The sequence below is a fragment of the Elaeis guineensis genome, chromosome 13 (genome assembly GCF_000442705.2).
Source record: "Elaeis guineensis isolate ETL-2024a chromosome 13, EG11, whole genome shotgun sequence".
Taxonomy (NCBI): Eukaryota; Viridiplantae; Streptophyta; class Magnoliopsida; order Arecales; family Arecaceae; genus Elaeis; species Elaeis guineensis.
The window spans coordinates 45,539,451-45,550,420 of NC_026005.2; the positions used below are offsets into that span (position 1 = coordinate 45,539,451).

The following is a 10,970-nucleotide window of genomic DNA, read 5'->3' on the forward strand; positions in this document are numbered from 1 at the left end:
AGATTGAGCTAATCAAGACTTAAATTGGTCCAAACCTAAAGTAAAATTTAAGAATTAAGAGGCTAGGAGTATGAAGAAAATATTGACAGTTCTATACATGTAATTTTAAAATTTTCACAGCGGATCTTTTAAGATTAAATACTTTAACCTATTTTACATGCATAAGATCTAATCTAAACTACCATATAAAAATCTATGATATGATTTAATATGATTTTGAGATAAATTAAAAATTTGCATCAATCTAATTGATACAGTAGACTAGATCTAACCCTTAGATCTATTAAAACTAATCTAACGAGTTCAAAAATCATTACTGAAGCATGGATTGCTGATCTCCATAAATATTTTGCATAGGAAGGAGTTCCTTCAGGTTGCTCGCAGCCACACTAGGGAGTCCGACCTTTATAGATCATCCACATGAAGAATGGATGCTGATCAGGCTCCTCGGGAGTGCTAGTTCGCAAGGATCTTCAAAGGTTGATCTGTTTCTTCTTCCTTTGATCTCTTGAACAGTCCATATGAGAAGAAGAATCTATGGAGGAAGGAAAGAGAGGAGAGATCTTTGGAGGAGAAATAAAATTTAGCCAAGAACACCTATTGGGCATCCAACTATTGGACCCCTCTTTAAATAGTTGGGCATTAGGGTTTTGGATCAAGAGGAGGGGTGCCAAAAATCCCACGCCACATCCATATGGGACATACAATTTTTTTCAAAAATAGGTGATGGCATGAGAAAGAAATCAGATCTTTCTCACACTAACAAACTCTTTAAAGAAAATAAGAAAAAAATTATTTGGCACCACTCTTCTTTCCAAACATAATATATCTTTTTCTTTCTTATCTCCTTATCTTTAATTCGGATCGCATTCAAATTAGGAAGGAGATAGGGATCATGACTCATCATGATTGTCACCCACTCTATCTACACCCTCTCTTCTTACATCAAAAAATCTCACGCAAAAATCTTTTTGGCATTGAGAAGAATGGCATGGGTCCAGGGCGCGCACAAGGGAGAAAGAGAGAGAGTCCCTGCTGGCTGGGACTCTTCATTTTTAATTTAATTTCAAATTAAATTAAATATGGTTTGAACCCAATGAGAGAAAGAAATGTAATCTAATTAAAAATTCAATCATCTCAATAAATTTCTAACCTGATTAGGAACTAACTGAATCCAAGTCTTGATCAAATTAGGAATAATTTTTTCTCATAATTAAATTTGATCAAATTAAATCAAATCTCAGTTAAACTGAATCTAATTCAATTAGACTTGATCCTAAACTCTTTATTCAATCAAATTTAGTCAATTAGCAATCCTATTGCTAATAAATCCTCCATTAACAGTAGAGTCCCAGTCCAGTGGGACTCTCCTCCCGAGTTCCAGTCTAGTGGGACTCTTCACCAAAGTCTCAATCAAATGAGACTCTTCAACCATCAGATCAGATCGAATCTTCTAATGTGTGTGATCGATTTTGGATAGATTAGGATAGAAATTCGAGTTTCCAATTTAAACCTTTTGAATGTAAATTAAAACCAACCAAACCTTATCCAAAGTGGGTGACAACATGGGAATTTGCTGATGTTTTCCTTATGCACAAACTAGCTTTGTGCATTGAGAATTGGCATGGAGAAAATAGATAAGTGCAAGGGAGTTTTTGAATTCAAACTTGAATTGGAAATTCAAGTTGATTTCAAATTCAATTTATGTTTGATCGAATCAAACTCTATTTGATTAGAAGTGATTGAACTTAATCTAAATTGATCCTAACTTAATTAGAAATTAGTTGGGTCTAAGTTCTGATCAAATCATGACTTAATCTCCTTTAGCGATTAGGTCATCCTATAATCTAATAGGATTTGACTAATTGAATCTAATTTTTTTAGACTTGATCCAAACTTTAATGCTCAATCAAATTAAGCTAATCAATAATCTAATTACTAATTAATCTTCATGAATTTTACTAACTCTTAGTGAATAATTTTATTGCAACAATTGCACAAGGTTAATCATCGATCGTATTAATGATTTTACTCTCGAACGATTCTCAATCATCGATCAGCCATATGATTGGAGAGGAACTTCTAATGTGTGTGACCCCATAGATTTGAACCTAAGTCGATACTATAAAAATAAATTTTTATACCAATCGAAGTGGCCATCTAGTAATGATACCTAACATCCACATACGCTAATTGTATGCAAAGCAACATCCAAGAACCTATTGGCATATGGTCATCATATAATTCATCCCTTTGATCCTAATGCTTAGGATAACTTAGAGTTAAACTATCAACTCATAATCAGTACATCTTTATTGTGTCTCAATCTAATAAATCCTGTGACTGCTCATAAGGATTGTTCTGATCAAGATCTTACTAAATTGAAATACATTAAAGCATTATCTCCAATACCTTGGGGTGGTCAATATCATCTTAACTCATACACTGACTTTACAAATACTTGACTGTGCTAAAAAATTTTTCATCACTAAATTAAAAATTCAGGTAGTCTGGCACCAATACACAATGAGTTGCTTGTAAGTCATCATGGTGATCTCAGATCGGAGGGACACTTATACCTATATCTCTTCGAAGCTTTTTTTGACAGTAGAGTGCTTCAGAATTGATCACATTCAGTGAAATGTACTCTTACATTTCACTTGTATGCCTTATGAATGTCTCTATACTCCTTAGTTAAGAGGACAACTACCTATATAGCACACAATGACCTATACTTGATACAATTATCATCCTAATAATAATATATCATTTGATCATGAACATATTTAAGAACTATATGATAAATCCTCCTTTATCCTTTAAAAGCAATTTTAAGGATATTCATTATAACACAGGAGTTCAAATATGAATGATGCATAAAATTTATGATGAACAAAGCCAAATAACTTTTATTATTGAATAATTTATATACAATTACAATAAAAACTCAATCACCTACAAGTTAGATGATTGATTTTGGGATACATTTCTTAACAAGGGCATTATAATAATTAACAAGATGTTATAACAATCAATAGAATATCATAGAAAATAATAGGATATCATAATAATTGTATGATATCTATTTATATCCTATGAAAAATTATTGAGACATCATAGAAAATAACAGGATTTCATAATCATGGTATGGCTATTAAAAATTATGTCCTAAAGCTAATTGATTTATTATAAATAATTAGATTTTGTATATAAATTATTGATCATGAATAAAAATTATTTTAGCTTTTTCATCACAAGGTGAACATCTTCATTATTAGAACTCTTGTGTTGTGATGAAGTCCTTAGAACTATATTATGATCGATAAAGGAGGATTTATCGAATAGTTCTTAAATATGTTCGTGACTAAATGATACATCATTAATAGGATGACGATGTTTATCAAGTGTAGATCATTGTGTGTCATATAGGTTGGTTGTCCTCATAACCAAAGAGTATTGAGACACTAGTATGCTATACAGATGAGATGTAGGAGTACATCATTATTGAACAAGTGACTTGCTTGTTGAGCACTCTACTATCAAGAGCTGCTCGCGAAACGTATGGGCATAAGTGTCCCTCAGACTTGATATCACCATAATGACTTACAGGCAACTCACTATGCTTAGGTACTAGACTACCTACATTTCTAATGCAGTGACAGAAGGCTATTGGATACAGTCAAGTACTTACAAAGTCTGTATGTGGATCTAGACGGGATTGATCCCTTTGAATTATAGGAGTTAATGCATCACTGTATTTTAATTTAGTAAAATCTTGATCAGAGTAATCTATGTGATAGATTTGAAAGATTGAAATATGATGTGGATGATTATTTCAGGATTGATAGTTAAACCCTAGGTTATCTTGAGCATCAGGGTCAAAGGGATGAATTATGCGATAACCATATGTCAAAGTTCTTGAATATTGCTTTGCAAATATTCGAGCTATACAGATGTTAGATATCATTGTTAGATGATCATTTTGATTAGTATAAGAAGGAGTTCCTATGCTATCGGTTTAGTGTTCGAACTTATGGAGTTGTGTAAAAAAATCAAACAATATAGGAAAAAATTGACTAGATATTTATATGTTCAATTTGAAAGTATGAGACTTGATTGAACATGTAGATTAACTTGATTGAGAATTAAGTTATAGGTCATACAAAATTAAACACTGAATATACTCAGCTAGCACTGTGCATGAGGTGCTGGTTTGATTTCGAGGATGAATTAAATCAAATCAATGATCCAAGCGATTATGGAAGAATGGATTGAGTCCTAATTACTTTAGATCAGATCTAATCTAATTAAATTTAATTTTATTAAGACTTGATTGGGTTAATTTATCAAGTTAAACTTAGACAAGAATCCTAATTGGATTAGGATCAGCAGCCTTTCCAAAATTGATTCGAATTAGATTCGAATTGGATTCAAATTGATCTAAATCTGAATCAAATCTAATTTGATATACTTAGCCACTTTTTTAAAATATTCTCTCTTCTTATGACTTGGCCAAGATGGTTGGCAAGGGGCTGGAAACAGCCCCCTCCCCTTTGGTGTGCGCCATAATGAAAGGAGATGCCTCTCCTACTCGCATTAGGAATCCTTGTACTTTATGGAGTTTGGATTTGATCTAAATATGGAGAGTCCCAATCCTTGCACCTAAAGTAGTTTGATTTAATTTAGGACTCCTTGCCTATATAAAGAGGGGTGTGGAGAAGAGAAACAAGGAATCAATCCAAGGCTTGGCGTGGAGAATCCTCTTGGTGTGGGAGTCCCCTTTCTTTTGGACGTGTTCTTTCCCTGGGCTGCTCTCTCTTCTTGGGCATCCTCTCTCCTCTTGGCGTGGTGGCGTGTGAATTGCTCTAAAGCCTTGAGATCAAATCTTAAGAATACTTCTTCTTCCTCTCCAAAAAAAGAGTTCATTCCTCTCTCCTACATTGTTTGGCGTGCACGCGAAGTAGAGGATCCATACATCTAGATCTCATGAAGCATATTGATTGAGGAGCTTCTTTAACCTTGATTATTTTCTACTATGAATCAAAGTGAGAATTTATAAGTATTATAAAAATTTTAATTGCTAATCTATTCTACTTTTCTGATGTCTGATACGATCGGACAAATTTTTTCTTCAATTAGTATCAGAGCCAGTCCTGTATGTTATGATCGTATAATCAAATTTTGATATTTTTTTATCTGATTTTGAATCAAAATTTTTGATTTGATTAAATCTTAGTCTCTTTTGATATCTTCTATATATTTTTTATTTGGTTTTGATCAGAGTATCGAGTCAAAACCAGCCCCTGAATCCGACTGTTGAAAATCTATTTTAGCAAAAATTTTATATATAGATTTTTATGCTAATTTAATATCTATTTATGTTTAAATTTAAATCTATTTTAATAGATTTTTTAATGATATAATTTAATTAAAAAATTGATGTTTGAATCAGACCCAAATCTAAATTTGTTTGATAAAATTTTAGATCTGATTTTAGTGTAATATCGATACATGTTTGGTCACATCTCTAACCAAAATTTTTTTATACAATCACACATATATTTGGAATAGTTTTTTAGATTATTTTAGATCTAAATTAATAATATATGCTATATAAAAGTAGTTTTAGATATGAAAAAATATATCTGATGCATTGATCTAATAAGATTAGATGTATAACATATATGATATGATCATATTTTTGTGCATGCCTAGTTTGTTTGATAATTTATATGGTGATGTAATTGATTTTTGAAATTAGATTTCAGATTGTAGTAGCTCAGTACTCGAATTGAGAAGATAACCAAGCTGTCTGGTGATGCGTAGTCATTGATAGCACAAAAAATAACTCTACTCACTATGTAGGTAGGATGAGTCGAGATTGTATCCTCAGAGACCTTGGGCTAAGCTGAGATTGTAAAATAAAAGAAAGAAGCATTATTTTAATTTAAAAAATAAATTATTTTAAAATTGATGTAATTAGAAAATAAAGTGCTCGGGAGTTTTGAATTAATTTTGCACTAGTAGAGTTGTATCTCTTTTTTTTTTTAATTAAATAGATATGATTAATCTTAGAAAAAATATCTATCTTTCCTCGGCACATCCCATGCCCGTAGATCATGGTGCATCTCTGAAAAGTACTAGGTAAACAACTCTTTTTTCTTCGACACGCCCCGTACCCATAGATCACGATGCGTCTCCAGAAAGTAAAAGTTGTTCCTAATATTAATCTAACAGGAAAGCATAAATAAAAGCATATGAAAGAGAGCAAATAAAGAACTCATGATGATTTAAATAAAAAGTATAATCTTTATTGCATATAAAGAAATACAAAAAAGTTTAGAACAATAAACCCACTCTGTGTCATTACAAAATTTTTTCTCCACTCTTGAGACTGCTAGCCTAGCTGCTTATGGAGTAGTCCCTTTCTCTTCCTCTATGCAAGGCTCTAGAAGAATTTCTGGGATGATCCTCAAATGAGAGTACAAGAGCCTTTTTATAGATGTTAGGAGAGAGGAGTTTTACATGGTTTTCTGATGTGGGACTAAAAAAAATACTAAGGACTAAAAGATGGATGGATGAGATGGAAAGATCACAAGCAGATAAAGAAAATATAAATTCTTTCTCTTGAAGTATTTTCAAGTATCATATTTTTCTTTTAATGAGCATCTGTTTGCCACTGTGTCCGCCAGCAAAAACTCCCCGCGGACCCATGCCCGCCTGCCTCGCGCCTGCGCCCGCCTGCCGTGCACCCGCGCTGTCGCTCGCCCCCCTGCGTCCGCACTGCCGCACGCTGCTGGTTTTTTTGATTACAAAAAGAAACTTTTGTTTCTTTAAAATGATGTTTATATCCTTTTTGGGTTCCTTGCATAGTATCTTCATTTTCTATAATATCGTATGCATCCTTCTTTTATTTTAATTTTGTTTTAAGTCTAATTTTCTTCAAACTTGAGTCTTTTTTATCTGCGAATCAGACTCTTTGTATCGACGATCACCTTTTCTATAAAATATAAAAAGAAGCATCAAATTTTTAATAAATAAAATAAATTAAATATAATTTTCTACTTTAAATGACTTAAATTAAGTGTTTATCACATCCTCCAACTTGAATTTTGCTCATCCTCGAGTAAAATAGATATATCAGCATTGTGTACCGACTCGATCTTGAATCAAAAGTTAGGTTAGGCATCCCAAAAGGTAGATGATACTTGGTCAGACCATTAAAGAGATACTTCATTGGATTATCAATTTGACCCAATTAGTGGCTGAGTATTAACTAAAAAAATTTCAAGAGCTTTTCTTTCACCAACTCCCCACTTTACTCTTTAAATCCTCTAACTTAATGTGAGAGAGGTTTATTATCTTCTTGCAATTTAGTCCCCTTATTGTCCACTATTTTTTTTTTAACATTGCCCACCTTTTTACGCGAACCACAATGCTTACTTAGGCGAAGGGACCCAGTTACTCAGTAGGAAACTAATATTTTTTTTAAAGTAAATTTTAAGAAGAATTTTTGCATACCTCGACTTTTCCACCCAATCTCTCATGAAGTAGATTCTTTATTGAGATCAGTAAGAAGAGGGTTGTAGAATCACTCCTAAAATTTGGTCTAGTCTAAACCCTACCATTCATTGGGTTTTCTTAATAATTTATTCCTCAGTATCTCTAAAATTATCTTGACCGTTAATCATTCATTGATTAGGATACCTAATTGACTCTTAATCAAAATAAAATTCAGATACACAAAACTATTTATTTTTGACCATATTCGAGGATTTGATTAATTTTCTTCCCCCCTAATTTAATCTACATTGTCCTCAATGGAGTAGGAAAGCAAAGAAAATAAAAGGAGAGAGTGCATCTGGGATAATTTTGCTTCGAAAGTTGAAGATAGCTTCATTGATTAATAAGTTCTTGTTCTAAATTTTTGCAGCTGTAGTAAAGTAAAAAAAAAAAAAATCATTGGGTTGCCTCCCAATAAGCGCTAAGTTTTACGTCTTCAGCCAGACATCAATTCCTTTTATGGTGCATGCAAATGGAGGGGTCAATTCTTTGTGTTCCTTCAGAATACCAACCAATTGTGCTTCCTGATTAGGGGTCAAGTCTGATGCAATAATTATCGGGAGGGTGTCATTGGGTCCTAGAAATACATACTTGAGTGTAGTAGGAAGGGGTTTCAATTCTAACATAGGTGGTGATTCTAAAGATGGGACTATTGGTGTACTGGCTAATGTGGGCAATGGCTCATACTTGATTGTCCATGGAAGAGTGGTTTTATCATGTGGTGTATCCAACAAGGTGTTAACTTCTTTCATATATCCCTCAAAGTCATACACTCCAAAGTGAGCCAAGCAAGTATCTAAGGGGTCTGGTGCTAGAATTGTAGGTGTTGCATCTTCTATAATGTCTTCTAGTGTATCTACTTCGAAGCAACTATCCATTGATGGTCCTTGGAAAGCACCAAACACATTTAGTCTCAATTTCTTATTCCCAAACGATACGTCCATGACTCCTGTCCTACAATTAGTGCATGCATTTGTCATAGCTAGGAAGGGTCATCCTAAGATAATGGGAATTTGTCTTAGGTTGCCACTTAGTTCCATATCGAGAATCAAAAAATTAACTAAAAAGTAAAACTCATTTATCTTGACCAAGACATCCTCAAGCATTCCATGTGGTTCCTTAATTGATCTGTCGGCTAATTACAGTATGACTGATGTGGGTTTCAGTTCTCCAAATCTAAAAAGTTCATACATCGAACTAGATAAAAGATTCACACTTACCCCTAAGTCCAGAAGAGCTTTTTCAATGTGATAATTTCCTATAACACAGGAAATGATGGGGGGCTCCTGGGTCCTTAAGCTTTGGAGGAGTGGCATGCTGGAAGACAAAACTAGCCTGTTCAGTGAGGCATACTTTCTTTGGAATTTATGATCTAGATTTACATTTTTGAGTACACAAATTCTTTAAAAATTTGACATAAGCAGGAACATGTTTGATCGCATCTAGAAGGAGAAGATTAATTTGGACTTGCTTAAACAATTCCAATATCTCGTCGAGTCTTCCTCCCTTCTTATCTGCAGGAATAGGAGCTTTCAGGGTATCCGAAAATGGGGCTTTAGGCAAGTAAGATGATTTCGATGCAGTTGGTTCATTCTCTATTTTAAGGTCCTCCTTGTTCTTAGGTGATTTGGCTTCAGTTAGAGGTTTAGGATCGGTCTCATTGATTTTACTAGTGTGTTCAATGACCTTCCCACTTCTCAGAGTCATGATTGATTTGGCATGTTCAGAAAAAGCTTCTGGGGTATTAGAACTCTCAATCACAAATTGCCCTCTTGGGTTGCTCTTGGGTTGGCTAGGTAATTTTTCTCCTTCCCTCCTACTGAATGCAGTCGGTAGTTGACCTATTTGGGTCTCTAGCTTAGCAATGGATTGTGTGTAGAGTTAAGGGTCTGAGTGTTGACTTCTAATCGTTCTAGTGCTTTCAGAACTTTTTCCTCAAAAGCTGAGCTATGACCAATAGTAGACGGTTGAGGAGCATTTTGAAATTGATGGTAGGTCCATGCCTATGTGTTGGGTCCTGATATTGAGGTCGAGGTGCGGCAGGGCCAACCACTGGTTGTGGTCTCTAGAAAAAATTTGGATGGTTTCTCCAGTCGGGGTTATAAGTGTTCGAATATGGATCGTTTCCTGGTCTGCGAGCTTGTTGGACTTGAGCTTGCTGAACCTGCTCGTGCACAAACTCAGAAAATTAAGGTGCGGCTGGGCATTCACTAATAAAATGGTTTGGACTTGCACACAATGCACAAACTTCTTAGATTGGGTTAGGTGGAATCGGGGATTGTCCAGTATTTAGAAGACGGTCTAATTTTTGGGATAGTCCATCTACCTTACTGTGGATATCTATAACATTTTCAATCTGATAAATTCTACTTCTTTTTTGTTGAAGCATGGGTTGTTCTCTAGAGGTGGCAGACATATGATGTAGAAAATTCTCACTAAGTATTTCAAAGAGCTGCCAGGCTTCATCCTCACTCTTTAGCATGAATGTCCCACCACATGATGCATCAACCATTTATCAGTGTTTCTCCGATAGACCATCATAAAAACACTGACAAAGTTGCCATTTAGGGATAGCATGGTGTGGACATTTACGAATGAGGTCCCTTAACCTTTTCCATGTCTTATGAAAAAGTTCACCCTCCAATTGGGAAAAACCAGTGATAGCTTTTCTAATTTGATTTATTTTTCTAATTAGAAAGTATTTCTTGAGAAATTCTCTCTGAAGATGATCTCAAGTTGAAATGGTTATAGAGTCTAAGGAGTTTAACCAATATTTGGTTTTGTCCTTAAGTGAGAAAGGGAACAGTTTCAACCTAAGAATATCATCTGAGAAGTTTTGAATTTTTACTGTGGTACAAATTTCAAAAAATTAATCCAAGTGTTTGTATGGATCCTCGTTATTAAGTCCATAGAATGATGGCAATATTTGAATAATGCTAGACTTAATCTCATATTGGGTAGCTTCTACTGGAGATGCTTGAATGCATGGAGAGTAGGTATACGAAGATGGAGTGAAATATTCTCTCAATAAGCATGGAGGATTAGCCTCACCCGGTGCAGCCATGTTTCTAACTCGGATAGTCCTAAGAGTCTTTTCTAATTCTTCATCTAATGGTTGCAAGTCGGGTTTTAGTGATCGTGGACCTAACATGCAACTAAAAGGTTTATGTAGGACTATCCTAGTCTGTTAAGGATTATTATTATTTTTTTTTAAGAGGAGAGGAGAAGAGAGAAAAGAGTTCTAAAGAAGAGATCCTAAGAAGTCCTAAAACTAATAGAAGAATTAGTTGTGGTTAGATTTTAATTACAATCAAGTTAGGATGCAGTGGACTCTCTATCCTAAAGTTATCCTAGTTCTAGACAGCTCCTAACTGTAGTTAGCCTTCAAGCCCTCTAAGTTGGAGCTT

At 34.2% G+C, this 10,970-nt stretch overlaps 1 non-coding gene across 1 annotated transcript; it reads left to right on the forward strand.

Moving 5' to 3' along the window:
• The first annotated feature begins 10,133 nt into the window (after nt 1-10,133).
• Nucleotides 10,134-10,239, forward strand: LOC140853516 (small nucleolar RNA R71). The gene has a single exon (XR_012136586.1). It is a non-coding gene; the product is annotated as a small nucleolar RNA R71 (small nucleolar RNA).
• Nucleotides 10,240-10,970: the final 731 nt, after the last annotated feature.